The sequence below is a fragment of the Protomyctophum parallelum genome, assembly GCF_964188405.1.
Source record: "Protomyctophum parallelum genome assembly, chromosome: 13".
Classification (NCBI taxonomy): domain Eukaryota; kingdom Metazoa; phylum Chordata; class Actinopteri; order Myctophiformes; family Myctophidae; genus Protomyctophum; species Protomyctophum parallelum.
This window is the reverse complement of record NC_139708.1, coordinates 27133033-27153870: the sequence shown is the minus strand read 5'-3', so window position 1 is coordinate 27153870 and position 20838 is coordinate 27133033.

Sequence of the window (20838 nt, the reverse complement as noted above, 5' to 3'; positions counted from 1 at the left end):
GCGTGCACAGACATTTAGAGGGGCAGGTGCTCAAGTGAAAAAAAGGGCACCTTGTGCAGCGCATTTTGGGGCGGGAACCCATTTTGGTGCTTTAGCTATTGAAAAATAGCAGATCTACAAGCTTATAGCGCGCCACTCGAGCTTGTAGGTCTGCTATTTTTCTTTAATCAAAGAACCACTGACATAGAAACATAGCTTTAGATTGTGGGGTGCCTAAATAATATAGTCGTTTTTTATCAAGATTTGATCAATGTCACCATGGTCCACAAACTACAAATTATTTTTATTATTATTTTATTTTTTATTAAGAGCAAAATTGCCAAAAGGGCAGGGGGTGCTCTAGCACCCCCTAGTGTCTATCTGTGCACGCCACTGGTCAGCCTGTCTGTCGTAGCCGCGGTTGGCGCGTCTATCATGCGCTGTATATTGACTGGCTGTTTGATTGCAAACTGTTTTGTGGTGTCTGCGCCCGCACTATTCACAGTGAATGCCCTGCGTTCTACAATTACGCGCGACATGTCTGCCTACCAGACATACAAAACACCTGCCTTGTTTCCTCAGTGTTTCTCTTCTTATAGTTCAACAGTCAGTTCAGTACAGTTCTTGGATGTGTGATTAGCCTACTGATTACCATTACAGAATATGCATTTTTCTCTGAAACTCGCAGCATGGAATACAGCTGTCGAGGCGGCGCCGCCGCTGTAGGTTTTCCTTTTTTCCGTTCTTTTCTCGCAGTTGCGCTCTGAACTTCCATTTGTACACACTCAGAGACTCAGAGTCAGAGTTAAATTAACATTGATTTTTACAATATAAATTGGATGTATCCTCAAATCAAATCAAATCAAATTAATCACATTGCAACAAATGAAGTCAATCAGAGCAGGATTAATACATGTAAATAAAGATGAAAGAACAACTATATGAACGATGATCATCGATCATCATCATGTCCATAGCAGTGGTGCAACACCAGGGGGCGGCATTGCACCACAAACACGTTGAATCACAACAAACTGTATGCGGAATAAATAAAATAAATTTGTACACATGACTCATAAATACTAATATATAAATATTAATATAAATGTTTATGGGATCAAATACATTTGTACACATGACTCATACTACTAATATATAAATATTAATATAAAGGTTTATACATTTGTACACACTTATAGTATGCACTCATGAATATGAATAATTCTTAAATCATTACATTCTTGTAAACAAGTGTGATGCTTTATGGTGTCGTCCACTGACAGTTACCAGTCTTTGTATTCAATCAATCAATCAATCAATCAATCAATCAATCAATCAATCAATCAATCAATCAATCAATCAATCAATCAATCAATCAATCAATCAATCAATCAATCAATAACTAATTATGTATGATAATTATATAGCTGTCTAATTTAATTTCAATATCTCATCGTTTTTTACATTATGGATAACATAGCTCATTTTACATTAATTGATACAATCATTCATTGTATAAACATACATATTGTATTTTATATACATATTGTGTTATTCATAATCTACTGTTTGTTGTACTTTAAAATGTTGAAAAGGAAAATAAAAACAATCTATTAAGATTATAATGTCCACCACACACACACACACACACACACACACACACACACACACACACACACACACACACACACACACACACACACACACACACACACACACACACACACACACACACACACACACGACAAATGACGACATATTAATGCATGGGAAAGAAAGAAAGAAAGAAAGAAAGAAAGAAAGAAAGAAAGAAAGAAAGAAAGAAAGAAAGAAAGAAAGAAAGAAAGAAAGAAAGAAAGAAAGACAGAAAAATCTCAGGTCTCTGCCTGGAAGCCCCGCCCCTCGGCGCAAACACACGCACGCACGGCAGGCACGCAGCCACACGCACACACACACACACACACACACACACACACACACACACACACACACACACACACACACACACACACACACACACACACACACACACACACGGCCCACGCGCATCGTTGAACAAATACAAACACGCCTTCAAACAAACTCGTCGCACAGACCTGCGTTAACACGTAGGCCTACTGTTCACAAATGATGAGATCCAAACAGCTTCAGTAAACAGTAAACTGGAATTATAATTATGACCGTTCACTCATTACATTAAGGTACGAGGAAATATATACTTTATGTTGTTTAATCTGTCTGTCTGTCTGCCTGTCTGTCTGTCTGTCTGCCTGCCTGTCTGTCTGTCTGTCTGTCTGTCTGTCTGTCTGTTGATTTCTCTGATGAATTGAAAATGGAGGACCGTGGTGTAAACAAGTCTTAGTGAGTTTGTAGCAGATTCGAGCTGTAGGCCTACTGTAGGCTATACTTTCATTGAACTGTGATCATTCTGTATTAAGCTGTACTGTACTGTACTTTCATTGAACTGTGATCATTCTGTATTAAGCTGTACTGTAGGCTACTGTACTTTCATTGAACTGTGATCATTCTGCAAACTGTCAGTCAAGTCCTGATCTAGCCCTACAAGCAGAACCCAATGCTACTGAAGTTTCTGACATTTTTGAGACCCAGATAGCCCGGTTCGGCACGAATCGATTGGGCTGACCGAGAGGGGCTAGTCCTGAATGATCGAGGCTGTTGGTTATATTTATAAAATCATCCTCTCGCAGTATGAGAGTCCTGAGACTGTTGGTTATATTTATAAAATCATCCTCTCCCAGTATGAGAGTCCTGAGACTGTTGGTTATATTTATATAATTATCCTCTCCCAGTATAGAGTCCTGAGACTGTTGGTTATATTTATATAATTATCCTCTCCCAGTATAGAGTCCTGAGACTGTTGGTTATATTTATATAATCATCCTCTCCCAGTATAGAGTCCTGAGACTGTTGGTTATATTTATATAATCATCCTCTCCCAGTATAGAGTCCTGAGACTGTTGGTTATATTTATATAATTATCCTCTCCCAGTATGAGAGTCCTGAGACTGTTGGTTATATTTATATAATCATCCTCTCCCAGTATAGAGTCCTGAGACTGTTGGTTATATTTATATCATTATTCATCATCATTTTCATTATCGTGAGAATGATGGCTTCCATTTTCGCGTGCATTCTCACCAGGCGCATCTCTTCCACTACAGTGAACGGCAGAGTGACTGATGTTAGTTTGCCTCAAACTTTACTCTTTTACCTGCTTTTTTACTAACACTAACATTACAAAGATGCCCAGAACATCGAGATGAACCTGTGTAGTTTATGGCTGCTCCAACAGTAGTGGCAACATACAAAATAAATAAATACGGAATGTCAAAATATCCACCGTGGTGGCTGAGACCAGAGCCATTGAGTAATGGTTGAGACAAAGCAGTGAAAGATCCTGAAAGATACATAATTTCAGTCTTACCCAATACCCAATCTTTCTGTTTTATGAACACAAGGCTGCTGTATTTTATACCTCATACTAAGCATTTAAAGTATGAGGTATAAAGTACAGCAGCCTTGTGTTAATAAAACAGAAATATTTGGTATTGGGTAAGACTGGCGTTATGTATCTTTCACTGCTTCGTCTCAACCATTACTCAATGGCTCTGGTCACCGCCAACGCGGTGGATATTAGACATTCCGTTTTTTTTATTTTGTATGTTGCCACTACTGTTGGAGCAGCCATAAACTACACAGGTTCATCTCGATGTTCTGGGCATCTTTGTAATGTTAGTGTTAGTAAAAAAGCAGGTAAAAGAGTAAAGTTTGAGGCAAACTAACATCAGTCACTCTGCCGTTCACTGTAGTGGAAGAGATGCGCCTGGTGAGGGTTTTACCCCCGCAGCTACGTCGAGTCCGCCTACAGGAAATACGTAGGCTGCGACCATGAGACCCGCTACGGAATCGGTCTATATGAAAAGTGGTGAAGTGGTCCTTTTTTTTTTTTTTTTTTTTTTAAGATATTTTTTATTGATTTTTGAAGGGACAGACAGTAGGCTGACAGGAAACGGGAGAGAGATGGGGGGATGACATGCAGTAAAGGCCGTGTCGGGTCCGGGAGTCGAACCCGCGGCACACTGCGACTGGATTACCAGTCCGGTGCCCAGACCGTTACGCTACGGCCTGGGCCGGTGAAGTGGTCCTTTAAGGTGATCAAGTTAAACTGGGAGAGAGAGAGAGAGGGAACTGGAGGAGGATGAATATAGCTATGGTGATGCTGGGAGGAGTTCTATTGGACCTTATGGTGTTCTATTGGACCTTTATGGTTTCCACTTTATCTATGAAAAAAGATAGGAATTGTTCACAGTCGGTCAATAATATGAGTGTTAATGACAGAAAAAAGTGTTTTTGGTTTGTTCTTGTTGATGTTAATTAGATTAGAAAAATATGCAGTTCAACCTTGATTTTGAAGGCAGACATGAGTTCCTTCATGTGAGTGAAATGGGCTGTCTCCTTGACCACTCTACCTTTAAGGATTAATGATGTCTCCTTGACCACTCTACCTTTAAGGATTAATGATGTCTCCTTGACCACTCTACCTTTAAGGATTAATGATGTCTCCTTGACCACTCTACCTTTAAGGATTAATGATGTCTCCTTGACCACTCTATCTTTAAGGATTAATGATGTCTCCTTGACCACTCTACCTTTAAGGATTAATGATGTCTCCTTGACCACTTCACCTTTAAGGATTAATGATGTCTCCTTGACCACTCTACCTTACTGCAGTCCCTTTAAGGGTTAATTAATGTCTCCTTGGCCACTCTACCTTACTGCAGTCCCTTTAAGGGTTAATGGATGTCTCCTTGGCCACTCTACCTTACTGCAGTCCCTTTAAGGTTTAATGGATGTCTCCTTGGCCACTCTACCTTACTGCAGTCCCTTTAACCCTCTAAGACCCGCATTAATTTCTACTTGCAAAAAATAGATTTCAACCTTACTACTACTTTGTACTACTAGGACTAAGACTAAAATATATGTAAAAAAAAAAAACAGAAATATTTGGTATTGGGTAAGACTGGCGTTATGTATCTTTCACTGCTTCGTCTCAACCATTACTCAATGGCTCTGGTCACCGCCAACGCGGTGGATATTAGACATTCCGTTTTTTTTATTTTGTATGTTGCCACTACTGTTGGAGCAGCCATAAACTACACAGGTTCATCTCGATGTTCTGGGCATCTTTGTAATGTTAGTGTTAGTAAAAAAGCAGGTAAAAGAGTAAAGTTTGAGGCAAACTAACATCAGTCACTCTGCCGTTCACTGTAGTGGAAGAGATGCGCCTGGTGAGGGTTTTACCCCCGCAGCTACGTCGAGTCCGCCTACAGGAAATACGTAGGCTGCGACCATGAGACCCGCTACGGAATCGGTCTATATGAAAAGTGGTGAAGTGGTCCTTTTTTTTTTTTTTTTTTTTTTAAGATATTTTTTATTGATTTTTGAAGGGACAGACAGTAGGCTGACAGGAAACGGGAGAGAGATGGGGGGATGACATGCAGTAAAGGCCGTGTCGGGTCCGGGAGTCGAACCCGCGGCACACTGCGACTGGATTACCAGTCCGGTGCCCAGACCGTTACGCTACGGCCTGGGCCGGTGAAGTGGTCCTTTAAGGTGATCAAGTTAAACTGGGAGAGAGAGAGAGAGGGAACTGGAGGAGGATGAATATAGCTATGGTGATGCTGGGAGGAGTTCTATTGGACCTTATGGTGTTCTATTGGACCTTTATGGTTTCCACTTTATCTATGAAAAAAGATAGGAATTGTTCACAGTCGGTCAATAATATGAGTGTTAATGACAGAAAAAAGTGTTTTTGGTTTGTTCTTGTTGATGTTAATTAGATTAGAAAAATATGCAGTTCAACCTTGATTTTGAAGGCAGACATGAGTTCCTTCATGTGAGTGAAATGGGCTGTCTCCTTGACCACTCTACCTTTAAGGATTAATGATGTCTCCTTGACCACTCTACCTTTAAGGATTAATGATGTCTCCTTGACCACTCTACCTTTAAGGATTAATGATGTCTCCTTGACCACTCTACCTTTAAGGATTAATGATGTCTCCTTGACCACTCTATCTTTAAGGATTAATGATGTCTCCTTGACCACTCTACCTTTAAGGATTAATGATGTCTCCTTGACCACTTCACCTTTAAGGATTAATGATGTCTCCTTGACCACTCTACCTTACTGCAGTCCCTTTAAGGGTTAATTAATGTCTCCTTGGCCACTCTACCTTACTGCAGTCCCTTTAAGGGTTAATGGATGTCTCCTTGGCCACTCTACCTTACTGCAGTCCCTTTAAGGTTTAATGGATGTCTCCTTGGCCACTCTACCTTACTGCAGTCCCTTTAACCCTCTAAGACCCGCATTAATTTCTACTTGCAAAAAATAGATTTCAACCTTACTACTACTTTGTACTACTAGGACTAAGACTAAAATATATGTAAAAAAAAAAAAAAAAAAAAAGAAGTTTGATGAAAAAATTATAATAATTATATAATAATGTAATAAATTAATAATTTACATTTGGGGGATATCTTTCACAATAATGAATAAAACATGTTCTAGACATTCTAATGGTCACAAAAAAACATATATTACAATTATTGTACCTACTTTTATTAGGGTAAAGGTCAAAACCAGACATTTTTAATTTGTGTGAATGTCAGCCTCTGTGGGGGGTATTTATATGCAAATATCATGACCAATGGCATTGAAATGGCATTGCAATGAACATCACTGACGTTTAGGTGAAAAAAGAACAGAAAAAAAAAATAGTAATTAATTAAAATAAAATTGTTGCTAAAAAGCAACGCTGGGTCTTAGAGGGTGCGGATGTCTTCATTCATCCATGGGTTAGGGTTATGGGTACCGCACCGGCACATTTATTATTTATTTGAATGGGGGCAACTGAATCTAGGGCACTTATTAAAGTGAGCGCTACGAGCTTGTATAGGTCTGCCATTTTCTTTTAATCTTGAAAATGTGGAGCAAATCTTTGAATAATATATTCTTTCAGAGTGGTGCTTAAATGGTTTGGGTTAGCAGAACCAATCCTTAGCAGGAGCGTCGCCTCAAACGTCTTAAAAGTATCAATATCCACGAGTGGCAGGCAAACTGTTTGTAGAATACAGCAGCTAAACCGCCTCCACGCCTGGGAGAGTTTACAATGTTGCAGGTGTAACATGGTTAATAGTGCTTCCACTTGCCCAGGGATTATATTGTATTCCAGTGTTCTGTGACTTTAAGAGTTCAGGGAAATTATGTAACCTACCGCACTTCCTATTTCATAATTATAAAATCCCTAAAATAAAAGGAAGAAGCAAATGAAAAAAAATGAACACTCATCTTTTACTTTCTCTAATAACAACCTAAAACATGAACCGTGGTTGAAAAAAAACTAAAGTTGTCCTTTAACACTTACAGCACGTAGGACGCCTGAGAACGTCATAGGATAGAGTAGAGTAGAGTTCTAAGGACGTGTGAGGACGTCCTAGCGACATCCCAGCGATGCGGGGCGAGATATTAATATTCAGAATTTTTCCTATTTATTTTTTTGGCATTTCGCTTTTCGCTTGCCGTATGCTAACGCTCAGTGCAACTATTAGCTTGTCATTGACTCCCACGTTAGCGAGACGGAAAGAATGACTCGTAGCTCCTAATCCAGGGCGCTCTCCGTGGTGATGAATAGAGCGATATGCTGGCGCTTATTTTCTGCTCCTCATCCGTCTCTCCCGCAAAATATGAACGCTTTTTGGAACGTAAAACAATATATTAAGATGATCGGGGATGTTGAGGTCACTTTGTAAAGTCAACTTTTTTAGGAAAGTGTTTCCGGTTCATGGCTTTCAAAGTAAAAGCGATCAGACACCTCCGGTATTCTATAGCCTATATTTTGAAGGCAGTCGGCGTACTCAATGTGTTAAGACACATACTGTGATTTCATGGTACTGCATCTGCTTTATTTCCAGCAAATGTATTGTGGAAAACATATACAAGTCAGAGCAGAGCAGTGATTGCCTCGTTGTCTTTTGTACAGGTACATATTGTATTTATTGTCATCTACTTGCTATTTCATATTGGCTTTGAAAGCGCAAATGTATTGTGGAAAATATATACAAGTCAGAGCAGAGCAGTGATTGCCTCGTTGTCTTTTGTACAGAATAAATCCACTCACTGCTGAGATTCTGGTCTATGGTACTTCATAACACAACGCAAGATCACGTCTGTTACACAGGCAGCAGGACAAAATGTTATGTTATCTTTATCATTTAACCAGGTCTCGGTTAAAAACAAATGAGTGTCGAAGTGTCCTTGAGCCATACTCTGAACCCCTGATTGCTCCTGATGTGCAGGTTCGTGCCTTGCATGGTTTCCTCCACCATCGGTGTGTGAATGTGTGTGTGTGAATGGGTGAATGTCTGTAAAGCATCTTGGATAAAGGCGCTATATATAAATGCACCAAGTGCTGTGTTTCGTGATGGAGTCTGAAGAGGTCAGCTAGTGTAAAGAGAGAGTGTCTCATATTCCATTTATTTGCATAAACAAATGCTATGCTTTGGAAGCCATAGATGTCTCATTTGCAACTGTTTTGTTCATAGAGACATTTCACTACAGACATACAGGCGTATGCAAAGGCTCAACTTATGTAAGCAGAAAGGAGTTCCAACCGCGCCAGTCTGGTGCATCTCAGAGGCAGGACAGGTTGCAGGAGCAACTCAGACACTTTAAGCCCTTATTTTATATTCATATAAGCTCAATGTATATGTAACTTAGATAGCAGTTTATGTAGACAGTACTATATATAGTGTATAGTGTATACGCATAGTTTCATTTATATAGATATTCCACTGTTAGGTTCGTAGCTTGCCTTACGTATGATTTGTGATAACTACTTTTATTTATGTATGATGTATCACCATGTGTTGTTCTGTCTCTATGTACAGTACAGTATGTGATGTTGTTCTGTCTCTATTGTGGAGTCTCTCTACAATACCACCAGAATAATGGGCGCGTTACTATGACAACCAGACAAACGCCGGCCTCGCCGACGCGCTCCGCCCACGGACGCGTCATAGACGCCATCTACTATCCCAGTGCGATCCTACATCAGCTGCGGCTGATGCGGCCGCCGCCCGATTGGCAATCAGCAACAGCCGCAACCTGTCAGCCGCGCCCTTTATAAACGCCAGTGGAACTTAGCCCTGACACTGGCTGGTTCACCCAAGAACGCTCGGACAGTGTATGTCGGCAGCTTGGCGCTGGATGGTAAGTTCACACTCCTCTCAGTACCGGATCCCTCGACGATATCTAAATGCTCTGTTTGATTGTTTGTTCCGCAACTCAACTCTGTCTTGTATTCCACTTCATCAGGCTTGTAGGAGTGGGGCTGAAAGCGCACACGGGAGTGTGTGCCCCCCATAGACAAGTGTCGCTTGGAAAACCGTGCATATCTGGAGACCCTCCTGACTCGGCTCGGGGAAGAGTAGCAGAAGACGGGACCCTCGTATCCACCGGCGGACCACCGCACGTTAAGGTCGCAGTAAGACAAACGTTCTTTCACTATCACACGTTGGCTAAGAAGAGGCACTTACAGACGCTTGAGAAGCTAAGGATAATAAGAAGAATTGTGAATGAAGAGTACCTTGTTGACGTTAACTGAAGAGAAGACGTATAGTTACCTGTGTCACGCTAACCCTGAAGAATGTGAACGAAGAGGATATTGATGATGTTTATCACAGAAAGTACATTCTAGTTAAAGTGTCACATTAGCCCTGTGAACGAAGACAGGCCCGTTTCTGTTCAGTTAAACCTGTAAAAGACTTTAAGTTGGCGAGAGCCCTACCTTACTCTGGTGAAAGAAGACCAAGGCTGTCATTAGAAAGAAAGACGCTGTTTCTGTTAACACATTGGCTGCTGTAACATACTGCTACGGCGGGCCCACTTAGAGAGAAATCAGAATATCAGTACTTGTGTACCTACCTGTTGGCCGAGCCTAAGGGGCCCTACGTTACCTACTCACCCGGACCCGAACCAAGTACTTTTACTCTGATTACTCACCTTTATGTATCCGAGTACTTCTACTCAAAAGTACTCTTCTGTACCCTGTGGATAGAGAAAGTCACTTACCTTTATACGTACCTCCGGGGGGGCCTCCTGGCGCCTCTGGAACCTGGAAAAGAAGAAGAAGGAAAGTTATGGAAAAGTCTAGTTGGTAGATTGCCTAGACCGGAGTCTCAGGCCCCAACCCTGTACTTACCTTGTGCTCTGACCGTTGCTAACCACCCCTCTCATCCTCTGCAGTGTTGTAACCCTCCTAGGAGACCGGACTTCAAGAAAGAATGTTGTCTGTTGAATTCTGATGTAAAACTGACTATTGTTTGACCTGAACTGAAATAAAACCAGGGGCGCCACCGTGCGTCTAACCCCTGATACTGCACTCTGAGTCCTGTTTCCCACCCGACCTCCCACACTATGTACAGTATGTGATGTTGTTCTGTCTCTATGTACAGTATGTGATGTTGTTCTGTCTCTATGTACAGTATGTGATGTTGTTCGGTCTATGTACAGTATGTGATGTTGTTCTGTCTCTATGTACAGTATGTGATGTTGTTCTGTCTCTATGTACAGTATGTGATGTTGTTCTGTCTCTATGTACAGTATGTGATTGAAAGAGTGCTGGCACTCGGAAATAGTTCGTGTATGTGGAATGGACAGAATGGTGAGCAGGCAAGGCCACCGGCCAGGCTGACCAAGAGGAGGCAGAGGCAGAGGATTCGTTTTAAGGTTTTAATTGGTGTGTGTGCTGTACAAAGGGGACAAACAATATACAAGGTGTGGCATCAGTAAACGTATCCAAATCATAAATAGCAGTTACATCCAATAACGTCAATACTAAATAATATTCATGTCATGGGCAGCCTATATATACAATATCAAACACCTGCACAATACACACATATATCTATATATAAATATAATAGGTTGAATACACAGTATGTTGTGCATACATATATATACACACATACCTACGCATATACATACATATACATATATATATACATAAACACACGCATGTGTGAACACACATATGTGTGATGCCGTTATGCAGGCCAAACACTATGTCTATTAGTCAACAGTTCTATTCAATGACCCATTAAGGAAATAAACAACTCAAGTACTGCTAGTCATATAGTATAAACAATAACAGGTGGCCAACATCCAAGCCAAACGACAAAGCACATGGGCCGTGCAATGAAGTGAGTCCATGATGGGTGATTAATAGTTATGGCAATGAATAAACAGTTGGGTTTCCAGAGGCTTTCGAACTCACGTTTGGTTAGTGGACGCACACAGTTGGAGGGGAAGAGAGAGTTGGTGCTGGAGGTTTGGTGGACAACAAGACACACCACTGGTGTGGTGATCTTCCCAGCTTGAATGGGGGAATGAGTGCAGGACAGGTCCACTTATAGCCTCCAACACCTGTGCGTGGCCAATGGACAAGCTGCCACTCACTCAGGCTTGATTGGATGGGAGTTACTCTCCATGAGCCTTTTGACAGCCACCCCGGAATTTGGATAAATTCCAGTTCATCCAAAGGCTCAATCGTTGTACGCAATGCTAGCTGATTGATTGATGTTGAGGAAGCCACCCCGTCAACATTCTCAGGTGTAGCAGCGATCACCACCTCTTCCCATGTCTGGGACTCTGCAGGCTTGGAAGGGATGCTATAGCATCTTGCAGATGAAGACTCTGGGCCCTCACTAGGTGGTGGAAGGGAGGCAGGCCAATGGGCGTCTGGTTTGGAGGGGGAAGGTGGTCCGGCTCTCGGACTGGGTCGAGTTGACTGGGTAGAGGTCCATAGCGATTGAACTTCATTCCCGTAGGTGAGTGGATGGGCCGGAACTTTTACTGCCCAGCCCAAGGACGTGTGGTTAGCAACAGGCCCACAAAATGGCCCAGCCACCACTGGCTCAATCGGGGTGACGAAATACGGGTAGTCAGGCCCGATGAGGGTAAGAGGCTTCACTTTGACCAAGTTGGTAAGTGGGAGGGTTAAGGTCGGATCCATCAGGTCAGGTTGACCTGCAGAGGTAATGGAGAAGGCCACGGCTGTACCGGTTATTTGAAGCACATTTGATCTCACCGTTAGGTTAAGGGCCTCGGGTGTGCCCCTCAGGTTAAGCTGCCGGACTGCAGCTGGGAGAGTGATGGTCCTTTCGGTTCCATCATCTAGGACGGCAAAATCATCTGTGCTTCTTTCTCCATTAAATGGTGTGACCTTTGACACTTTCAACTTGACCTTTGAACAGTTTAGTTGGTCAATATGCAGCTTCTTGGTTGCTCCCATCGTGAGCATGCTCAGCTCCTTCTGGAACTCAGGTACGGCGTCCTCATCGGTGGGCCGATGGTCACCTGATGGCTGAGTAGCTGGAATGTTGGGTGGACTGGGTCCTTGTTGAGAGGGCAGTGGAACTGTAGGAGGTGGTATAGGGGTCCCGGGTTTGGCCGAGCAGATGGCTTGGTGCGGCGGCTCTGCAGTGAAGGCTACTGGGCCCAGCGCTGCACTCGGTCGTCCCTGGAGGGCTGCGTATGCATGGCGGTCAACGGACACCCGCTGGGATGAGCCCTCTGGTAGGTGGACGGACCTTCCCGGGTGGATGGACTCTGGACCAGCATCTACTTTCTTGTTCCTCTCCAGGAAAGATGAGACTATGTGGGCCTCCTCCAATTTCCACCGGGCATATCTCAGCCGCCGCTGTTGCATCAGGTGTTCCGTGATGTACTCCCTTTCCTGCAGATCTTGCCGAGTCCGCTCCTCCAAGATCCGACATTGCTCGTCCTTCTCCTTCAGGTCCCGCCGAGTCCGCTCCTCCAGGATCCGACATCGTTCGTCTGCGGCTCGGTCCTCCGCCATCTGCTGTTCGACCTCCTGTAGAGCCAGGACCCTCTTCCTCTCATTTAGAGCGGCAACTTGGGTCCCCGACAGGGCTGTTGAGCGACCGCTGTGTTGGCTTCTCCTGCTGGATGCTCCCGAGCCGCCCGGTCCAGAAACTGCCCGGCTGGCAGCTCTGGATTGGTGAGCAGAACCTGCTTGGTTGGGCGCTCTGGAGTGGTGGGTGGAGGTTGCCTGGCTCGGCTCTCTGGAGTGGGGGGCGGAGCCTGCCTGGCTGGACGATGCAGCAGGCCGTTCCTCTACGGGCTGGCCCGGTATCAAGGCTGCACTCGGCTGTTGTCGCCTCCGCTGGGGGTGAGGCAACCCTTCAACCAGCAAGGCGGGTTGTTGCCTTGTGGCATGGGCCTTGGGTGGGACGGTGGCTCCCTGGAGCGGCTTCATGGCCCTTTTGTCCGGCTCCGCTTGATCCTCCAATTTCTCCTCTTCCTCCTCTTCTTCCTCCAGCCTTCTGCCTTCCTCTCTGCCTGCCATCGGTTCCATTACATCCGGCTCGAAGGACCATTGAAAGAGTGCTGGCACTCGGAAATAGTTCGTGTATGTGGAATGGACAGAATGGTGAGCAGGCAAGGCCACCGGCCAGGCTGACCAAGAGGAGGCAGAGGCAGAGGATTTGTTTTAAGGTTTTAATTGGTGTGTGTGCTGTACAAAGGGGACAAACAATATACAAGGTGTGGCATCAGTAAACGTATCCAAATCATAAATAGCAGTTACATCCAATAATGTCAATACTAAATAATATTCATGTCATGGGCAGCCTATATATACAATATCAAACACCTGCACAATACACACATATATCTATATATAAATATAATAGGTTGAATACACAGTATGTATGCATACATATATATACACACATACCTACGCATATACATACATATACATATATATATACATAAACACACGCATGTGTGAACACACATATGTGTGATGCCGTTATGCAGGCCAAACACTATGTCTATTAGTCAACAGTTCTATTCAATGACCCATTAAGGAAATAAACAACTCAAGTACTGCTAGTCATATAGTATAAACAATAACAGGTGGCCAACATCCAAGCCAAACGACAAAGCACATGGGCCGTGCAATGAAGTGAGTCCATGATGGGTGATTAATAGTTATGGCAATGAATAAACAGTTGGGTTTCCAGAGGCTTTCGAACTCACGTTTGGTTAGTGGACGCACACAGTTGGAGGGGAAGAGAGAGTTGGTGCTGGAGGTTTGGTGGACAACAAGACACACCACTGGTGTGGTGATCTTCCCAGCTTGAATGGGGGAATGAGTGCAGGACAGGTCCACTTATAGCCTCCAACACCTGTGCGTGGCCAATGGACAAGCTGCCACTCACTCAGGCTTGATTGGATGGGAGTTATTCTCCATGAGCCTTTTGACAGTGATGTTGTTCTGTCTATGTACATTATGTGATGTTGTTCTGTCTCTATGTACAGTATGTGATGTTGTTCTGTCTCTATGTACAGTATGTGATGTTGTTCTGTCTCTATGTACAGTATGTGATGTTGTTCGGTCTATGTACATTATGTGATGTTGTTCTGTCTCTATGTACAGTATGTGATGTTGTTCTGTCTCTATATACAGTATGTGATGTTGTTCTGTCTATGTACAGTATGTGATGTTGTTCGGTCTCTATGTACAGTATGTGATGTTGTTCTGTCTCTATGTACAGTATGTGATGTTGTTCTGTCTCTATGTACAGTATGTGATGTTGTTCTGTCTCTATGTACAGTATGTGATGTTGTTCTGTCTCTATATACAGTATATGTGATGTTGTTCTTTCTCTATGTACAGTATGTGATGTTGTTCTGTCTCTATATACAGTAGGCCTATGTGTTGTTCTGTCTCTATGTACAGTATGTGATGTATCTGCTTCTCATCATCTCTGATGAGAAGCAGTATGAGGGTCTGTAGATCTGATGAGAAGCAGTATGAGGGTCTGTAGATCTGATGAGAAGCAGTATGTGGGTCTGTAGATCTGATGAGAAGCAGTATGTGGGTCTGTAGATCTGATGAGAAGCAGTGTGAGGGTCTGTAGATCTGATGAGAAGCAGTGTGAGGGTCTGTAGATCTGATGAGAAGCAGTATGTGGATCTGTAGATCTGATGAGAAGCAGTATGTGGATCTGTAGATCTGATGAGAAGCAGTATGTGGATCTGTAGATCTGATGAGAAGCAGTATGTGGATCTGTAGATCTGATGAGAAGCAGTATGTGGGTCTGTAGATCTGATGAGAAGCAGTATGTGGTTCTGTAGATCTGATGAGAAGCAGTATGTGGGTCTGTAGATCTGATGAGAAGCAGTATGTGGTTCTGTAGATCTGATGAGAAGCAGTATGTGGTTCTGTAGATCTGATGAGAAGCAGTATGTGGTTCTGTAGATCTGATGAGAAGCAGTGTGTGGGTCTGTAGATCTGATGAGAAGCAGTATGTGGGTCTGTAGATCTGATGAGAAGCAGTATGTGGGTCTGTAGATCTGATGAGAAGCAGTATGTGGGTCTGTAGATCTGATGAGAAGCAGTATGCGGGGGCGGGGCTAATAGAAAGCGATCGCTCATCAGATGTAAAAGTGATCGCAGCACTGAGTCACTGACATGTAACACACACACACGCACGCACGCTCACACACACACACACACACACGCACACACACACACACTCTCTGAGTCACTGACGTGTAACACACACACACACACACACGCACACACACTCTGAGTCACTGACGTGTAACACACACACGCACACACACTCTGAGTCACTGACGTGTAACACACACACGCACACACACACACACACACACACACACACACTCTGACGTGTAAAAATGCATCCCATCAAACTTTAACATGTTTTCTTCCCAGTGAGTGTAGAGAAGAATACTGTTTAGGTAGCTCTGGTCCATAGCTCTAATACGTTGCATTTAGAGCTATGTTACACTCAACTTCCGCCGCTCACATGAATGCAGACCAGCCTCTCCTCTTTAGCGTAAATAATAATAACGTTTTATTTAAAAAGCCTACTTTCCTTAGTGGACGCACTCTGAGCCCCCCCCCCATTCGTGGCGATCAGTGAGACTGCGCACTCCTGTGGGTGAGTGATGCCTGCATGAGAGATAGGCTATCATGTCGTCAAGGCAGTCATAATCATCGTTTATGGAGTGATTTGATGAACGATGAACGAATCATAAACATATGGATGAAGGCTTGCATGTGTGCTGGTATGTGTTGGCGACGCACGCCGCGGTCCCGTCCTCCCGACCCCCCGAAAATGATCTCGCTTTTATCTGAACTGTCAAGCACTTATTTAAATGGTGAATGATTAAGCCCCGTACGCCTATAGCCTGCTACAATTGCAAATAGGCAAGCTGTATGCTTGTCATTGTCACTTGGAAATAAAGGCGTGCAGTCCATTTATGCCTTTTTTTATAATATCACAGTGATGCCACATCACCGCATGCGCTCCCAAATCATCTCACAAGTGCGCTCTCATAACAAGGCCAGTAAAGCAGCTGTTTGATTAAGCACAAACTAATACATTGTAAACATGTTATATTGTTTTTTATTGCACGATTTTAATTACTTGTAAAACTCTCTTTTTCTTTTTTTTTTACATGTAGGCCTATATACATACAGTTTTATATTGATATTTTAGGAGTGAAAACATATGTTTAGATGCCTGTGACAGCGTGTCAGCAGTTCAGACAATGCTGCTCCGCTTGTGTACGACAGAAAAACAGCCGAGGACAAAGTGGACGACCTAGCTCGACGACCGACCTAGCTCAAGTTCAATTTCAAGCAGACTACGCAACTCTGAAAAGGGAACTCATTGTTGCAAAGCCAATGTTGGCCAAGTTATGTTGTCCAAACGAAACAGACCTGGCCACTGTGTCTAAACACATGAAGACATACGAGAAAGCATTTCCTGTGTTGCACAAGTTGTCCCAAGCCCGGGTAAATGCAGAGGGTAGTGTCAGGAAGGGCAATTGGGTTAGCATGCTGTTGGTCAAAGAAGGAGAAGATAGATTAACTGATATGATGATAGCATAGTTTTCTATGCATTTCGGGGGTTTGACACCCCAAATTCTGTCTGCCCACCTTAGTGGGGCTGGCTAAATCCGGCCCTGTGGGGGGCTCAGAGTGTGTCTTCTTTCTAGTGTCATAATGCGCCTTTGTTTTGGTGAGTAGGCCTATAGCAAAAACAGAGCTGCCATGTCTCACCCTTTGAGTGTGACAGTCACACAATTTAACCCTTTACCACGCACCACGCCACACATGCCATTTCACACGCATTATAATGATAAATAACAATTTTCTCTGCGGCTCCGCCGCATAATAACGCACGCTCATGTGTGCGTCTTCACAAACGGTAAAATAGCCGATCTGCATTCAGTGCTGATATATGCAGGAGGGTAATTAAACAGTGGACCAAATCGTCAGCAGGGTCCCTGACTGTGTGACGCATGGAAATGAGCCATGCAGAGTTTAACATCGCTTCGAAATATTTTTCATGGAAGACAATATAGCCCCCACAAGTTACAACAAGTGAGTAAGTGACCTGTGACTATATCTCTCTTCTATACTGGTGTGTGGCGTCTCTTGTGTGATATGAGGAAGTGGAACGGTGCCATAGCCCGTGCACATTATAGGGACAAAGTCGTGTGTGTGTGTGTGAAGTGAAGTGAAGGGGGAGGGGCCGCATCGCCACTTGTTTCTGTTCATAGAGAGAGAGAGCCCACAGATGTGTTTGAACTAAGAAAATGTAAAAATAAGGAATTTTCCCACATTCCAGTTTTCTGACATATTCCCCAATTTCCACTGAGATTATGGGGTGAATGAATGTGGCCAGACCCATCTTCTCTTTCTGTCATAGTGACATTGTCCTGCATCAGATCATGTCCAAATCAGGTTCTCCAATCTCCAGTAGCCTCTTCAGTTTTTTGAAGATTTTTTGAGTGGTGCCCTTACGGAGCTATGTGTGTGGCTGGCTGGGTCTGAGCACTATAGTGTGTGGCTTGCTGGCGGGCTGGGTCTGAGCACTATGTGTGTGGCTTGCTGGCTGGCTGGGTCTGAGCACTATGTGTGTGGCTTGCTGGCTGGCTGGGTCTGAGCACTATGTGTGTGGCTTGCTGGCTGGCTGGGTCTGAGCACTATGTGTGTGGCTGGCTGGCTGGGTCTGAGGAGCATAGATAGATAGGTAGATATCTTTTTCATTTCTACTTTAAGCATGAGGAGGCTGTCAGTGCAGGGAGAGCAGCTGGCATGGAGGTGAAGACATCAGTGTTAAGGTTAAATATCAACGTTAAAACAGGCTAAATTGACATTAAAAAAGCAAAAAAAAATCGCCGCCGCCCTTTGGACAGCGTAGAACACATTAAGACACTAGAGTCTCACTCTTGACATTTTCTGAAATATGGCAGCCCTGGCAAAAACGTTATTTTTATTTACGCTTTTATTTACGCTTTTAGGAGAGGCTGGTCTGCATTCATGCTTTAAATGCAACACATTAGAGCTATGGACCAGAGCTAGGTTTAGGGTGGATGTTTCCTCTGTCTGTCTGTCTGTCTGTCTGTCTGTCTGTCTGTCTGTGTCTCTCTCTCTCTCTCTCTCTCTCTCTCTCTCTCTCGCTCTCTCGCTCTCTCTCTCTCTGTGTGGTAAATCAAACTCCATATTTTCCATGGATTTCCCCAGATATCTCTCTCTCTCTCTCTCTCTCTCTCTCTCTCTCTCTCTCTCTCTCTCTCTCTCTCTCTCTCGTAAATCTAACTAGTTAGATAGGAGTTAGATTTACGAGAGAGATATCTGGCACGGTGCCAGATATCTCTCTCTCTGGCACCTATACCAGGGTGTGGTAACAGGTTTTTCATTGGTTGTAATGACAACAATGGAATAATGTTGCCTAAACTAGGAAACAGAGGAAAGACTTAAGAAAACAATAATTAATTTCATTTCAACATGCTCATACATTGCTCTGTGCTCATGGTGAGATTACATGTGTAGTCAAGCTTGAACAAAGGATGAAGAAAGGCTTCAGTGTCCCCAGCAAGTTATATGCTGATTGATTGATTGATTGGCTACTGAGTGGCAAAAGAAAACTACTTTCTGGTGTTGACAGCCCATACATCCACACAGAAAAAACCTATTTGAGTGCATTAAATTACTTTAAACAACATTAAATTCACTTTTCCACTCACTTTATGCATATGCATTCCCTCTATAATTATGCTGGATAACTTTATGAGTACAGGTATAGTAGTATATGAGGTGTATAGCACCTTTCAGGACATGAAATGCAGCTCAAAGTGCTTTACAGAGCAATGGAGAAAGAAAGAATAGCAAAGGCATAAAACATTACAATAGTAGCAGTATAATGCAGTACAGTGAGTAAATGAATAACAGCAAGGATTAGTGTAGAAGTGGGTCTTGAGATGTGCTTTAAAACTGTCTATACAGAGGCTGCCTGTCTGTCGAAGGAACAGTGGGAGATAAGATCAATATCTCTGTTTTTCCTCCAATCATTAATTTTCTAGTGTTTAGCTATATTCTCTATCCTAGCATTCAGTTCAGATATATTCTCTATCCTAGCATTCAGTCCAGATATATCTCATCTGTTCTTTTATACAGGAGTATAATATCTCAGTTGTTTTCTATCATTTTATTGTAGTTGTTTATTGAATGGATCCCCATTGGCTGACGCCGGGGCGCCAGTCTTCCTGGGGTCCATATAAAATACATACAAAAAGCACATGAATACATAATTACAAATACATTCTACAAGATTAAATACATGAAAATACATAATTACAGTTCATACTATAAAATTAAATACAACATGATAAGAATAACATTCCGGTCATGTGGTCAGCTGTTTCTTTAGAGCATATTTATTTTGTATTATGTTCCAAAATGATATTGATCTTTAGGTTGATTTTTGAAGCAGGGAGTGTTAAATGACCGAGGCTGTTATGATTCAGTTTTGTGTCACTTGGATTTATGTTCAACTGTATGGTCATCTACGTCTAAAATGGATCTAGCTAAATTACAGGTTGCACAAAATAGGGCAGCCAGACTTGTTCTGGGTTTTTCTATGAGAAGTAGTATTGTAAATATGCACTCTATTGAGCAAAGAAATTTCCTCAAGTTTGGCCACATTTTTGTTTTGTGTTATTAAGTCAAAGATGCCTTTGTTTTTATTTGAACAAATACATTATTGTCAAGATATACACACCCACAATACAAGGCATGCTGTTAATGGCATATCGCTGTACCTATAGTTCAAACACAAACTATATGGAAAGTTTTTATAGAGCTATAGAGTTTTGGAACAAGTTAGCACTTGACATCCGTCTAACAAATAATAAATCAGCCTTTAAGACAAAGGTAAAGAGTTACATATTTACTTGAATGACCAGTTGAAAGAACAACTTTAGGCTAAATATATACAAGTTATTCTGTCTTTGTTTTCATCTGTTTTATACGTAATTGAGAATTAATGCAATTCATGTTTAGTTTTCTTATTTCTTTTGTGTTTTGTAATATGTAGTGTGTGGACCACAGGAAGACTAGCTGACTGCCATGGCATCAGATAATGGGGATCCTTTTCAAATAAACAAATAAACAAATACTATCAACGCGAGGCTTAGTGGTACCAGGCCGACGATAGGAGCTCCCTATCAAGATCGGGTGTAGATTGGCTATTGTTTGTTAAGTATACTCTTTCTTTGGTACTGTAAACTGTAGCCATATTGTAACAACAGTAATATGCTTTTGTAGTTTTTCACTCAAGCAAAACATTAGCATTTCTCTTTCCCTACAGACCTCCATAGTGACTCCCAGAGAGTGTTTAAGTACAGTAAAACGTCAGTGAGGACTGGAG